At 43.1% G+C, this 15,491-nt stretch overlaps 1 long non-coding RNA gene across 1 annotated transcript in view; it reads right to left on the bottom strand.

Annotated features, from left to right (window-relative positions):
- The window catches only part of LOC122813040, a 486,352-nt gene that overhangs the window by 296,552 nt on the left and 174,309 nt on the right, over positions 1 to 15,491 (bottom strand). Inside the window, exon 2 of the long non-coding RNA XR_006366628.1 lies at positions 11,172 to 11,371. This is a non-coding gene — a long non-coding RNA (uncharacterized LOC122813040). The remainder of the gene's footprint in view (positions 1 to 11,171; positions 11,372 to 15,491) is intronic.

Below are 15,491 nucleotides of genomic sequence, written 5' to 3' on the forward strand. Positions count from 1 at the left end.
TTGATTCTTAAGTAGAGCATGTACAACAGCTCAGGGTTTGACATGGCCTTGTATGTTAAGCAGAGATCACCTCTGAGTAGACGATATGCCACAGAGTATAGCTGAAGTTTTTTTTAGATGGTCAGCATATGGCATCTGCTTAAGGCCTGTGATTCATTTAGTGAGGTATTTCTGTGACCTTTTCAGCTGTTGCAGATGTCTTGTGAGTTACATACCAAACAGGGCATTATACTCTATAATGGGTCTAATGAGGGATGAATACTTTTTTACCCCATCTGTCCAATGCTTAGGAATCCATGTCTGAGGGGGTGGGATTCTTAGCAGAGGTAGCTTTAATCCCTTTTGGCAGTTGAGAAATTACATCAGGGTCAGCTGTAGGATTTTTAAAAAGATATCTGTGTGAGTCAGGGACTCTATAGTACCCGTCTGGTTTTCTGGGAGCAGGAGGAAGGGCGTCAGGAGTCAAGCTGGATTTGAGGAAAACATCCTCCACAACATCCAGGACTGGGGGGATGGCCAAGGGTCTGTGTTGTGGAAGATCTAGAAATTCACTGAGCCTCTTTTTAGACTGAGGGTAGTCCTGACTCTCCCATTGGAAATGCTCCCTTAAGGTATGCAGGGTTTCCCCAAAGGAAAAATCCTCTGGGGGAGAGGCTGAAGGAATGGAATCCTCTGCATCAGAATCCTCATAAGTGGAGACGGGTTGCATGTCTTCATATTCAGATGCATCAGATTCATCTGAGTCTTGTTCAGACAAAACTACAGGGAAAAAATCTCTTTTCCGTTTGGAGGGGGTAGCCTGGCTTCCCCTGATCAGCATGGTAAGGTCATCCGCCATTTTAAGCATTTGAGACTGAGGCAAGGAAGCAGGTGCCTGAGAATGGGTCGTCGGTTTCTTGGGTGTGGTTTGTACCCTGGGCCTGAGAAAATCGCTAGCTTTAGAAATAATAGTAGTCGCAAATGAAGACGTCGGTTTGTGTCAAGGTCCGGTAGTGCGAATGCCTTCCTTGGAAGCTGGTACTTGCTCACCAGCTCTGGACCCATTCAAGGTTGAGACGACCGCAGGATCCTTAGGCGAAGAAGAGTTTTGCGGCATACCGGACTCCGAAAGGGCCAGGTTAGTGGCCTGCAAATCAACAGAAGTGGGCATCAGGGGCTGTGAAAGCGCCTCAATGAGTACTGGAGAACTGACAACTAGCTTAACGAAAGCGTTGTCGGTAGGTTTGGACCTGTGCGGTTTGTCTTTGTCTTTATCTTTACTTTTTTTTGGAAGATCTGCTGTCAGATGGGTTACCGAAGCCATATCGGAATTTGCGGACTGTAAGCGAAAATATCTGGCTACAATAAGTGCCTGACGATGGATAGTTCTGGTGTTGAACAAAGCACAGAAGCAACAATGGGGGACGTCATGGTCTGGGCATAAACAAGTGACACAGAAAGAGTGGAAGTTAAGGTGTGGTATTTGTTTTCCACAGGCAAGACAATTATTAACTTTTTCTGACACCAGTTAGTGCAAGAAAAAAGGATCCCCAGTGGGGTACTTAGCTTTTGAAGACTTCAACTTCAATTCGGTAGATGAAACTCAGGTAGTGGCCGACCAGCACTTGTGCAAACTGCTTCTGCTTCGGGCTCCATGGCAAGAAGGACCGATGTAATGGTGTCGGCTGCCTTACTTTATACTACTGATGACCTGATGTCAGTCCTCAAGCGACAGCAACTGACACAGAAATACTAAGTCTATGGTATTCGGGCCAGCTGAGGGCTACCCTGGTAGGGATAACCCAAATGTGAGGACTGCAGCAGTGAAACACGAAGAACATCCACAGTACCTACAGTCCAGTCACGATCCTGATAGGGGCTAGGTTCCAAATGAACCAAAGGCCAAAGGGTCGGCTCCGGAACCACAGTGAGGTCCACCAGTGGAACAGAAGCAATGGGTACCAATAAGGGTGTCGATTCCAGGAGCTTCAATGCCTGCACAGAGGTCAAAGGAGGAAAATATGCTAGAATCCGTGGAGAAAGACCCCCAACTCTAGAAGGGAGGGGTTTTTGGAAGGTGTTGTAATCCCCCTTGCCGTCAGCAGCTGATCCACAAGATGCACCGCATCCAATTCCAAGAGGCTCCTGGTCGATTGTGTCAATATCCCCGATGGGGAGTCAGGTCATTCCAGGAAAGGGCTGAATTGCTGCCCGAGGAAGGGGTCCACTGTGGGTGAATATCGGTGGAGACATGTGTGGAAGGCGTGTTCGGTACAGATACTCCTGGAGCAGATAATAGTGGCAAGCTCGGTGTGACTATCATAGATGGTGCCATGGACAGTGCCAAGGTCAAAGTAAGTGAAGATGGAACCAAAGTAGGAAAAAGCAAGTTTTGGTATGGTCAGTGCCATAGATACACTCAGTGCAGTGGCTGGCGCCGAAGACACAAATTTTGAGGATGGCACCGTGGTCGGTACCATAACAGATATTGCCATGGAAGTCAATTTTGTTCCAGATTTTGGATTTTTTATCTAGGTTCCTGCTTTTTGTTACCCGAAGGTGATGAAGGAACCGAGTGTGGTCTCTTTCTCTGTTCTTTACTGGGAGGAGATGAGCCCTCTGATCCAGACATAGTCTCTGAGAAAGGTGTCTTAATGGGAACCTTCGAGATTAATTTGTTTTTTCTTTCGCTAAGGGTTCAGGAGCTAAACCCTTTACAGACAGAGCAAGGTGGTTGAAGAAACAGGTGAGGAATACCCAGACAATAGATACAAGAGTTGTGGGTGTCTGAATTTGGCATTTTGCGGCCACACTGGTTGCATTATTTGAAGCCAGAAGCTCCCTTCTTTTCCGACATGAAGCTAAAGAAATCAACCAACTATCACACCAATACAACAACCAGAGAGGTTACAGAAAGGATTTTATTTTTTTTTTAAAGAAAGACGGAAGAAAGAAGGGGAGTGGAAAATAACAACAATGGTATTTGAAGAGAGTTACCACAAGGGTAGAGGGGAGAAAGGGCCTATACCAATGATGGCACTTAAAGACTACCTAGAATGGTAAGAAAACCAATAACAACAATAACAAAAGTAGTTTTGTACCTACCATAAATGTAGATGTTCAAGTGTTCACACTGCTGCAGTCATCACACTTGGGTTATCCTGCTGTCAGGTGGTCCCACAGTTGGCCAGAGTTCCAAAGTTTTGGTCCGGTGTCGGTTGCTACCGCTTCTTCCCTGACGTCAGTGCGCCAGGGGTATATAAGATGCATCCAACGCCATTTTCTTCAGATTTTCTTGCCCCAGATGTCAGGTGCCCCAAGTAGGTAGGCAATACCTATTGCTATAAACAGTTATGCATATAAAATAACAACAATACCTTCAGATACAAGCAAATACACCACAAAGGTTGTATAGGACAGAAAGGTATAGATAAGGTCAGCCAGTTCAGAGGGGGTGGAGGGAGGGTAACCAAGACTGCAGCTGTGTGAACACTCGAGCATCTACAGTTATGGTAGGTACAAAACTGTACTATGTTCATCGTGTTACACTGCTGCAGTCATCACACTTGTGTGGAATCCCAAAGCTAAGGTTGGGTGGCTGGTCTATAAGGAGTTAGGATTGGCTATGAGGCCCTGCAGAACTGCAGTGGCAAATCCTGCTCTGGATTTAGAGTAAAGAGGTAGGTGGTAATGCTTGGTAAAGGTGTGCACTGAACTCCAATCTGCAGCCTCCAAAATTTCCTTTGTAGGTACTCCTCTGAGAAAGGCCATTGAAGTGGCTGTAGCCCTGGTGGAATGTGGCCTAATGTGTTTTGGAACTGATTTTCCATGCTGTGTGTAGCAGTAACGAATACAGTGTCCTATCCATTTGGATATAGTCTGCTTTGAGATAGCTTTGCCCTGTGATCCTGCAGCATATGCTACAAACAGTTGCTCAGTTTTCCTGATAGCTTTTGTTTTGTCCAAGTAGAAGCGTAGTTGTCTGTGTATGTCCAAAGAATGCAGAAGTTTTTCCCCTTTATTCTGGGGGTTTGGATAAAAAGTTGGCAAATGGATGGTTTGATTAAGAGCCACACTAGATACCACCTTTGGCATAAAGGTAGGGTTTGTCCTTAGAGAAACCCTGTCCTGATGAAAAATTATAAAAGGTTCCACTGCCATTAATGCCTGTAGCTCTGAGACTCTTCGTGCTGAAGTTACTGCTAGGAGCAGAGCTCTTTTCCATGATAAAAATTTTAGATCGGTTGTATGAGCTGGCTCGAAAGGAGGCAGGGTCAGTTTTTCCAAAACGAAATTGAGGTCCCAAGTTAATGTTGGTGCTCTCCTGGGCGGTCTTATGTTTTTAGCCCCTCTGAGGTACTGTTTTAGCAGGGGATGAGAGAATAAAGGAGGATCCGTGTTGTAATGTGCTGAAATGGCAGAGGCGTGGATCTTAATCGATGAAAAGGATATGCCTCTGTCCAGCATCTCAGTTAAGCATTGTAAAATCTGAGGAATGTTTGGGACAAGAGGATCAAGGTTTTGAGCCTGGTTCCAGGTGCAGAATCTTTTCCATTTATCTGAATAGGCCTTCCTGGTGCTGGGCCTCCTGGCCTCCAAAATGACATCCATAACTGCTTTAGAGAGAGGTGTTGCCTGTTTGTCTTATGGATCTGCCATGCAGCCAGGTTTAAGGTTTTGAGCTGCTGGTGCAGGATCTGATTGTTTTGTTGAACCAGGAGGTGCAGAATTTGAGGCAAAATCCATGGTGGTCCTTGCGCAAGGTTCCTTAATACAGGGTACCAGTGCTGGCGTGGCCAGTCTGGAGCGATCAGTATCATCTGTGGTTTCTCTTGTCTGGCTTTTAGGAGCACCTTTGGAAGGAGAGGCAGAGGTGGGAATGCATATACTTTTAGGTTTTTCCAGCTGAACAAAAGAGCATCCACTTTCCATGCTTGTTTGTGGTAATTCCTTGTGCAGATTTTTTGTAGTTGGTAGTTCAGTCGGGAGGCAAAAAGATCTATGTCTGGGCATCCCCATTTTTGTGTTACCATGCTGAAGACTTGTGGATTCAATTTCCATTCATGAGGGTCCTTGATATTTCTGCTTAGATCGTCTGCCAGAGTATTTTTCTTTCCTGGCAGGAATTGTGCTTGCAGGTGAACTTAGTACATTAGAGCTGTGTTCCACAAGGTCATGGCTTGCCTGCATAGGGGGTAAGAATGAGTGCCCCCTTGCTTGTTTATGTACCACATAACTGTGGTGTTGTCTGTCTTTAATAATAATTGTCCTGGATGCAGAAGGTCCTTGAAAGCTGTTAGGGCATTTTGTACAACTAACATCTCTTTTTGATTGATGTGTAGATGCATCTGGTCTGTAGTCCACCTGCCCTGCATGCATTTCCTGCCATGTGTGCTCCCCAGGAATAATCCGAAGCATCCGCTGTTTAGAGTTTGCCTGGCTGTGGGTAGGGTGAAAGGCTGACCCTTGTTTAGGGACTTTTTTGCCAGTAATTGAAAATATTGAGTTAGTTGAACTTGTTTGTCTGGCGTGAGGTAAGCCATCTGGGCCGTTGTATTTAAGCTGGTACCCAGGAATGTAATCTGTTATGAGGACACTAGTTTTGACTTCTTTTCATTTACTGTGTACCCTAAAAAGGTTAGCAACCTTTTTACAACCGCCAGATGCTGTAGGAGGATGTCCTTTGTCTCTGCTTGAATGAGGCAGTCTTCCAGGTATAGATATATTTGAATTCCTTTTTGTCTGCAAAAAGCAACTACTGGAGCCAGGCACTTTGTGAAGACTCTGGGCGCAGTAGATAAGCCAAAGGGCAGTGCAGAGAATTTGTAGTGCATTGAGCCAGCTTTGAATCTGAGGTATCTTCTGCAATTTTGTCTGACAGGGACATGCAGGTATGCCTCTTTGAGGTCCAGAGTAACAAGCCAAGCATTCTTGCCTAGCATGGGTAGAAGCTGCTGTAAAGTCAACATTTTGAATTTTGGAATATCCAGGTAAGTATTTAGAATTGAAAGGTCTAGTATGGGCCTCCAGGCCTTGTCCTTTCTGAGGACTAGGAACAGTCTTGAGTAAAATCCTTGTCCTTGTTCTTGCTGTGATAATTTTTGAATAGCTCTCATGTCCATGAGGGCTGAAATTTGTTTTTGAGCCTCTGCCCATTGATTTTGTGGCAGGTCTGGCATTCCTTTTAGCCTTGGTAATGTATGAAAGTGGAACCTGTAACCTTGAGACACAATATTCAGAACCCATCTGTCTTGGGTGATTGCTTGCCAGTTTTGAGAAAAAAATGCTAGTTTTCCCCCCAAGGGGGCTTCCAAAAGGGAAATGCTTGGCGTGTGAAGGGGAAAGTCATTGTGACTGTTTCCTGTAAGGCTGAGACTTGTCCTCACCTCCTCTTGGGGTTGAGTTGCCCCACTGTTTTTGTCTGTTTGAGCCTCGGGGTTGAGATCTGCCTCTTGGGTGTCTGTGTCTGCCTCTCTGTGGCCTGTCTGACACTGGAAAGGACCAACTTTTTGTAGGCCAATTTCTGCTAAATCGAGGTGGCTGTACCTGCAAGAAATCCTTGACTGTTTGCATAGATTTAGCTTTTTCCTCCATTTTCTTTAATACCTCTTCTGCCTTAACACCAAACAAGGTATCATGCTGTAAAGGAGCATCCAATAATTTTGCCTTAACATGATCAGGTAAACTCTGTTCTTTTAGCCAAGCATGCCTTCGAGTCACTGAACCTGTAACTGCGGCCCTACAAGAGGCCTCTAGAGAATCAAAACCACATTGCAGAGTGTGTTTTCCCACCTGTTCAATTGCATGCAATAAATCCTGCATTTCTTTACAATCAGGAGAGCTTGCTAGCATTTTCTGTTTTAATTGAGTCATCAAATATAGTTGGTACTTAAGCATGTGAAACTGGCAATTTAAAGCTCCTACAGCTAAAGTTGCAGAAGTGTATACTTTCTTCCCCCATCTATCCACAGCTCTGGAATCTCTGTCAGCGAGTACTGGATTTTTTGCAATGGAAGCCTTAACCCCTTTTGGACCCTGGGAAATAGTTTCTGGATCAGCAGAAGGGTTCTTATAAAGAAACTTGTGGGAGTCAGGGACTCTGTAGTACCTATCTGGCTTGGCTGGTGCAGGGGGCAAGGAGTCAGGCGATAAACTGGATTCAGAGAACACATCATCCACAATATCTAGCACAGGCGGAATAGCCAGGGGCCTGGGCTGAGGTAGTAAAAGGAAATCTCTGAGCCTTTTCTTAGAATCTGAGTATTCCTGACTTTCCCAATGGAAGTGCTCCCTCATGGTATGTAAAGTTTCCCCAAAAGAATAATCCTCAGGAGGAGAGGCTGAAGGGATAGATTCTTCAGCACCAGAGTCCTCATAGGGAGGTATAGAGTACCCCTGGTCAGAAGTGGAATCAGAGGAAATGGAAACCTGATCAGAGGAATCATAGTCTGTATCCTGCCTAGGCCTTTTCTCAGGAGGGGGATGGGAACCCCTGATTAGAGTAATGAGGTCTTCGGCCATTTAAGCATCTGTTTTTTAGGCATGGAGGTTTGTCCAGGAGAAGGCTGTACTTGTTTCTTTGTCTTTAGTGGTACTTTTGTCTTGGCTGTTGTCTTGATAGTAAGTTGTGAAAGTCTGAAAACACCCTCAGAAGCCGATGCCTGCTCAGCGGCTCCGGACCAATCTGAGGGATTACTTTCCGTAGGCCCAATACCTTGAGTTTCCAGAGGCCTAGTTGTCTCCACGTGGTAGTCGGAAGCGGCCTGTGGCTCTAAGGTAGCGGGTGTCAGGGGCTGCGAAAGCACCTCACTGAGAACCGGCGAACCGGTGACTGGCCCAGAAGAGGCATCGTCATCGGTTTTGGACCTCGGATGACTGTCTTTATCCATGTCCTTGCGTTTTTTTCAGTAATGTGGTCGTCGGATGATCCGACGGCATAGTATAATTGAACCTTCGGCCAAAGTAGTGCAAAGCAAACTCAAAACGCCTTTTAATAGTACGTTTGTTAAATCTAGCACAGAACCGACAACTAGTGATGTCGTGATCAGGGCCTAGACATGGAATACAGTAAGAGTGGAAGTCCTTATGAGGTATTTGCTTTCCACAAGAAAAAAAAATTGTTAACTTTTTCTATCATCGGTCTGAGGCAAGAAAAAAGTTTCCCCAACGGGGTACTTAGCTTTATTGAAGACTTCGGTTCTGAAATTCGACTTCAACAATCTCAGTAGTCGGCCGACCGGCACTTACGAACTGCTTCTGCTTCGGGCACCGCGCGGCAAGAAAGACTGAAGAAAATGGCGTTGGATGCATCTTGTATACCCCTGGCGCACTGACGTCAGGGAAGAAGCGACAGCAACTGACGCCAGACCATGACTTTGGATCTCTGGCCGACTGCGGGACCACCTGACAGCAGGATAACCCAAGTGCGATGACTGCAGCAGTGTAACACGATGAACATCAGTAAGAGAGTGGGTAAATTAGCGATAAAATGGAGAAGAAAAAATATCAGAGAATACAAGTAATTTGAAATTCTCAAAGTACTTAGCTGAGAACCAGCTTTACGGCAATGCAGCAAACGAGATCTGAGGTAACTGGGAGAAGGGCACTGTGAGTAAAAGCTTAGCTCGAGAGTTTTTTTGGCTGGCACAAGCTTGTTATAAGGCAGACTCTGGTCCGAGGATGGAACCGACACCCACTAGTAAGGAATGAAGATTAACAACATCAGATCTTGTTATTATATTAAATTAAGGGTCTTAATCTTGACATTCACCTATGCAAAAGTAAAATAAGACATATCAGCTAAATGTATATTATGGTCTGTGTACTTTTGCTCCCAGTCTACCACCGCAACAACCCAAGATTACAGTCTTTTAAGTTAAACATGTTTTAGCCTTTTCTCTTTTTTTGCATTGTAATACCTACATTTCTAAATGCTAAAAAATAAGAAAACAGAGTAAGAAAAAGGCCTCCTATTAGTCTCAAAAGTGCTACGTAACCTTTGAGAAGGTTTATATCTTTTCTCATATCTTCTAGAAAGTGCCAATTTTATTTAGTAAGCAAATCTTACATTTTATCATTTAATTTAAGAGTTGGATTTTTGATAATTGGTTGTAACAATGTCATATATTTTCTGATTTTAAGAACTTTAAAGTTTGTGGAATAAGTAAGTTAATTTTATAATTATTTGCTGGTTTTCAAAGTATTGTGATCTGAATGGATAAAAAGGAAAGTGCAAGTACACTAAATTTTTGGAGATATCTGCTCCAAATTCTTACCCATTTTTTGAAAATTTGATGATATAAGATCATAGCTTATTAATCTGAATAACCTCATTGAGTTTACTGTCCAATAATGCAGTTGAAAAATTAGGGAGTGGTAAACCTCCATTTGTTTTAGGTGGGTTACATGTCAAATTTGACTACGTTATTAAGTTTACAGAAATCCTTACAAAATTAAACTGCTCAGCTCCCTTTGGGACTCCTACATAACTTGTAGTTTTAACATATTTTTTTAGTTCTTAACTTATTGCTTTTATTTTGGGATGTTGGTATTCCATATGGTTTTAGATTCACCTTTTCCCTTGGCAGAGTTTCAGTATGGTGTTATGTTAAGTCTGGTCTACCAGGTAGCTTAGAAAAACTCATTATTGGGGTTATATTCTGATCACTCTGATCACAGAGTATCCAACTGTGCACCTCCCACAAAATTTCCACAGTGCCTTGACTTTAGGGAATTACTGACCTACTATAAGCTCCTGGATGTAATAGTGTAGCCAGCATCTTTAATGTTGTGATCTCTAAGCCATTCTTTTAACCACAGCTTTTCAGGTGAACCACATTAACTCTGATTTTTACATGCTTTTACTCTCATAAAATTCTGTCTGTAGACATCACTGTTAGTTTCTGCCATAATATGTTGTGTTTATCCAGCAGAACAAAATAGCATTTCTAATATACTCATGTTTTCTAATTTACAATATAGGTAAGTCACTATACCAAGTATAACCTTTAAACTTCTGAATGAATAAGTAACTTAATTAATGTAAAGAATTTACGTACCGAATAAAATTTTAAATCAGATTCATGAACATATGCAGCATTACTGCTATGAAAAGAAAACTTCAAAATATTAGTTTGCCATATAGGTCTGCTGTGAAATAATTTAAATACAAAATCCAGAATGAATGTTAGAGTTCAAGGTCTTTCTTTTTGACCAGAAAACATTTAGTTTTATATTTTTTCTTTAAATACGATGAACATACCACACGAAACAACTTATATGAATAAGTTCGGATCACCCATAACAAAATAAGTGCCTCTGCAAAAAAGGTGCAAATGATTAATACAGTCACTGCTTGTGAACTGAAAAGGGGGCTTTACATAAACAGTTAGAAAACTGATGAAGTCACTGAAAATATACAAGATCAAATAGCAAGCAGAAAATATACACGTGTTAGTTTACTTTTCCACATTTCTTATGTTTATATGAATACTTTATGACGCAAGCTAGTCAGATATCATTTTGGTTTTAATATAAATTATGAATTGCTCTTTGTGACACACAGAAATAAATCCCCCACTGTAACTTGAGAATCCCTGGTTTTGTGAGCCCATTTGCCAGAGAAGCTAGCCACGGCGGGATGGGCATGAGTAGCTCAGATTTGCTCAGACTCCCAGTGGTAAGAGATGGGTCCTCCTGCAGACTGATCTCCTTGTGGTTGACAGCCCAGTAACTAGACAGGAGTATAGTGAATCAGCAAAACAGGCTACTTCCTACCAAGGAGTGCACTGCAGTTTAACTGGGGTGCAGTTTTGGGGAAAGAAAATATATGCATTTGGACCAGTATCCCAGGTACTGCACAGTACTTGTCAACAACCACAGGAGCAAGAAAGCAGGTAATAATAATAATAATAATAATAATAATAATAATAATAATAATAAATGAGTCAGCCATATGCGATGCCCTGCCAACATATGTCTCTCATTCTACAACACCTTTCCATAACCTGAAAACACCGATAAGACAAATCTCTCCAGGAAAAAGATTACAGCCCCCTCCCCATGATACAAAAATGGGGTGCTAATGCCAAATAGTACAGTAGGGATGGACTGAGGAAGTGCCAGTGGCAGTAGATAGTAAGCCTGGTAAAGAACAAAGTAGCTGTTATGAAAATGTGACTTATTACACTTACATCTTTGTGTTGCAGCAGACCGAGTGGTAATGAGCAGACACAGTGAGCTTGTGCAATAGATACAGTCGTAAAGCCCTTTAACCAAATCAAAGAACCAACAATGACGCAAAATCTTTCTTTGATAAAATGATCTGGATGCAGGAGACTTGCTGTAGTTGACTAACGATGCAACTTATTCCATGTAACAGGTGGTGGCAGCACTAGAAAACAAGACACAGAAGTCGCAGTCAGTATTTTCTTAGTTTTGTGTTACTTTGCAATCAATCAGTATATTTTACAAGTATGTAAACCATCCCACAAATGTGTTGCAGGCTCTAGATACCAAGAAAGTGAATAGCAAGACCAAGCAGGGCTACAGTGCATCACAGCTCAGCAAAGGCTCAACATATCTGGCTCAATAAGTGCCCATCATGCGATGGCTCAGAAGTGGTACATGGTATCACATTTCAGCAGGAGTACAATACATCATACATCCTGCAGAAACATAGCATACCACACCGCAGCAAAGGCCCAGCACTCCATTGATTAGCAAATGCACAGTAAAAACAAAAGGCAAAACACATCACAGCTCAGCAGAAATAAAAGTATATCACACTTCCAGTAAAAACACACTTTATCAAACCTTCAACAAAAATGAAATGCTACATAAGATACCTAACAAGCACTTTGCACTTCAACACAGGCACGGCATATCAAAACTCAGCAAAAGCACAGCACAGCAAATCAGAGCATAGCAAAGGCAAAAGACATCACAACTCAGCAAAAGCATGACACATCACAACTGATTAAGGCATTAAGGGCAATGCACATCACAAAAGCACTGCAAATCAGACACATATAAAACACACAAATACACACACAAAACTTCTAAGGCACAATGACTTGTGGGATACATTTGGGTTGCAAGGCTAATCTTATAAAGGCCCCAGTTGTTGGTAGCCTAGTATACACCTATGACTCTATGAACTTATGCACATAAGGGCATAACAGAAAAGTTGAAAAAAAAATACAATGAAGCACATGACATTTAGTCAAAGAATTGAAACCACAAACACTCTTAGAAAATCAATACAACAGTGCCAAATATAACAATTAAACTAGAATTGTGGTGATAACACATACAGTAAAAGTTAGAATAAATATTCACTTAAAGTTTTATATTTTGTTCTTTTAAAAATGCGGTTCACTCATAATCCTTCATTTTAAGAATGTTATTTAAAATAAAAAAGCATGAACATAACACTAATAATAACTTCAACTTTTCTGTTCATGCTTTCTTGTTTTAAGTAATATTTTTTAAAAAAGTAAATATACTTATGAAAAGACCAAACCTAAAACATACAATAGAGGTTATCCATAAGCATTTGCTGTGGTTATGCACTGCGTAATCAAAGAGAGGTTTCAATGCCCGGACTACTGAAGGTGGATACACCGCTGAACAGTCTTCTTTTGCGAATTACTGAGCAATGATATACTGCTAGTACTGCATCATTACTAAGCAATGATGTATCATTAGTATTGCATCATTACTGTGCAATGATGTATTACAAGTACTGCATCATTACAGAAAGTACAGTTGTGTACATTTACCATAAATGTAGATGTTTGAGTGTATTCACTGTTGCAGTCATCACACTTGGGTTATCTCTGCCTGCAGGTAGCCTTCAGTTGGCCCGAATACCAGCGACTTAGTATTTTTGCATCACTTGCTATCATTCTAGGACTGACGTCAGGTCGTCAGGGGTATATAAACAGGCAGCTGACGCCATTACATCAGTTTTTCGTGCCCCAAATGTTAGGAGCCCCCCAACAGGGAGCTAAGTTATGGTGGGGAAAACACCACCAGTAAAAAGTAAATACCAATACCAATACCCCTGAAGGGGTGAGTAATAGAGAGGAGAGAGACAGAGAGAGAGAGGAGAGAGAGAGAGACAAGGGGGCTGGAGGGAGGAAACCAGGACTGCAACAGTGAATACACTCGAACATCTACATTTACTGTAAGTGTACACAACTGTACTATGTTCTTCGTGCTTCACAGTTGCAGTCATCACACTTGGGTTGATTCCCAAAGCTGAAGTACGGGTAGAGGCAGTCAAGAAGAGTTGGGGCTGGCTAGTATGCCCTGCAAGAATGCTGTTGCAAAACCCGCCCTGGATATGGAAAAGATAGGCATGTGGTAATGCTTGGTGAAAGTGTGTACAGAACTCCAGGTAGCAGCTTCCAGGATGTCCCTGGTAGGGACTACCCTGAGGAATGCTGTAGAGATAGAAGTTGCTCTAGTGGAATGTGTTCTAATCCCCTGAGAGGTTGGTTTCAAATGGTGTTTGTAGCAGAAATGAATGCAGTGTGCTAGCCATTTGGAGATTGTTTGTTTTGAAATGGCCTTGCCCTCTGCCCCTGGTGCAAAGCTGACTAGTAACTGGTCAGATTTTCTGATGGGCTTGATCCTATCAAGGTAGAATCTGAGCTGTCTGTGCACATCCAAGGAGTGCAGGATCCTTTCCCCTTTATTTTGAGGATTAGGGAAGAAGGTTGGCAAATTAATAGATTGGTTGACAGCCACACTGGACACCACTTTAGGCATAAAGGGAGGGCTAGTCCTGAGGGAAACCCTGTCAGCATGAAAAATAATGAAGGGTTCTACAGCCATAAGTGCTTGTAGCTGAGACACTCTTCTATCTGAAGTGATGGCCAGAAGCAAGGCTGTTTTCCAAGAGAGGAATTTTAACTCTGCTGATGCCGCAGACTCAAAGGGGGGTAGCATGAGCTTTTCCAGTACAAAGTTAAGGTCCCAAGCAGGAATGGGTGCTCTCCTTGGTGGCCTTAAGTTGTTTGCTCCTCTCAGGAACTGTTTGATAAGAGGGTGAGAGAAAAGAAATGGCTCAATGTTGTAATGAGGCAAAATGGCAGAGGCATGGATCTTAATGGAGGAGAAAGATAGGCCTCTGAAGTAGGTCTGCTAAGTAATCCAGGATTAGAGGTAAAGAGGGCAGTGCTGTGTCCTCTCCATTAGACTGAATCTAGGAACAACACCTTTTCCACTTATCAGCATAGGAGTTCCTTGTACTGGGTCTTCTGGCTTCAAGAATGATGTCCAGTACCTGCTTGCTTAGGCTGGTCATTGGGAGAGTATTTGAGAAATAAGCCAGGCTGCAAGATTCATGGTTTGCAATTGAGGATGCAAAATCTGTCCCCCCTGCTGAGTGAGGAGGGTTGGGATCTGGGGTAGCTGCCAGGGTGGCACCGGTGACAGACTGCACAGTAATGGGCACCAGTACTGGCACGGCCAGTCTGGAGCAATCAGGATTTGTCTTGGTTTGTCCTGTCTTATTTTGAGTAATATTCTTGAGAGACGAGGCAGAGGGGGGAATGCATAGATTGAGAGGTTTTCCCACTGGAAGGATATGGCATCCACTTTCCAGGCCCTGCTGTGAGGTGTTCTGCAGCAGAATTTGCTGAGCTGGTGATTGCAGGGGGAGGCAAAGAGGTCCACCTGTGGGGTCCCCCATTTCTGTATTAGAATACTGAAGGTGCTGGGGTCTAATTGCCACTCGTGTGGGTCTAGGAGATTTCTGCTTAAGTTGTCTGCCAGATAGTTTTGTTTGCCTGGCAGGAATTGAGTTTGCACATGAATCTGCATATCCAAGGCTGTGTTCCACAGGGCCATGGCTAGCCTGCAGAGTGGGTAACAGTGTATCCCCCCTGCTTGTTGATGTACCACATAAGTGTGGTGTTGTCTGTTTTTATCAGCAGGGGTCCTGGTGAGATTAGGGACCTGAAAGCTGTCAGTGTGCACTGAAGAGCTAGCATCTCATTTTGGTTGATGTGCAGATGAGATTGACTTGGACTCCAGTGGCCCTGAATGCCCTTGTCGTCCAGGTGTGCCCCCCACGCATAGTCTGATGCATCTGTGGTTAGGGTCTGGGCAGCGAGGGGTTGAGTAAAGGGAAGTCCCTTGTTGTGGTTGCATGCTGCTGCCCTCCAAAGAAACTCTGTCCTTAGACAAGGTATGATAGATATGACAGTTTCCAGGTCCTGAGAATGTTGGCATCAAAGACTTTTTAAGTACCATTGAAGTTTCCTCATATGAGAGTCTGGCATATGGAATTAGTAGGATGCAAGAGGCCATGAACCCTACAGCCTGCAGGATTTTCCTTGCAGATAGGCTACTTCACTCAAATGGCAACAAGAACCCAGCAATCAGATAGGCTTGTTTTTCTGGAATAAGGAATGCCATCTGGGATGCCGTGTCCAAGCTTGCTCCCAGGAATACAATCTTTTGACTGGGGACTAGTTTTGATTTACTTTCGTTGATAATGT

This window comes from Protopterus annectens, chromosome 10.part0, assembly GCF_019279795.1.
Source record: "Protopterus annectens isolate FY-2018-M chromosome 10.part0, PAN1.0, whole genome shotgun sequence".
Lineage (NCBI taxonomy): Eukaryota > Metazoa > Chordata > Ceratodontiformes > Protopteridae > Protopterus > Protopterus annectens.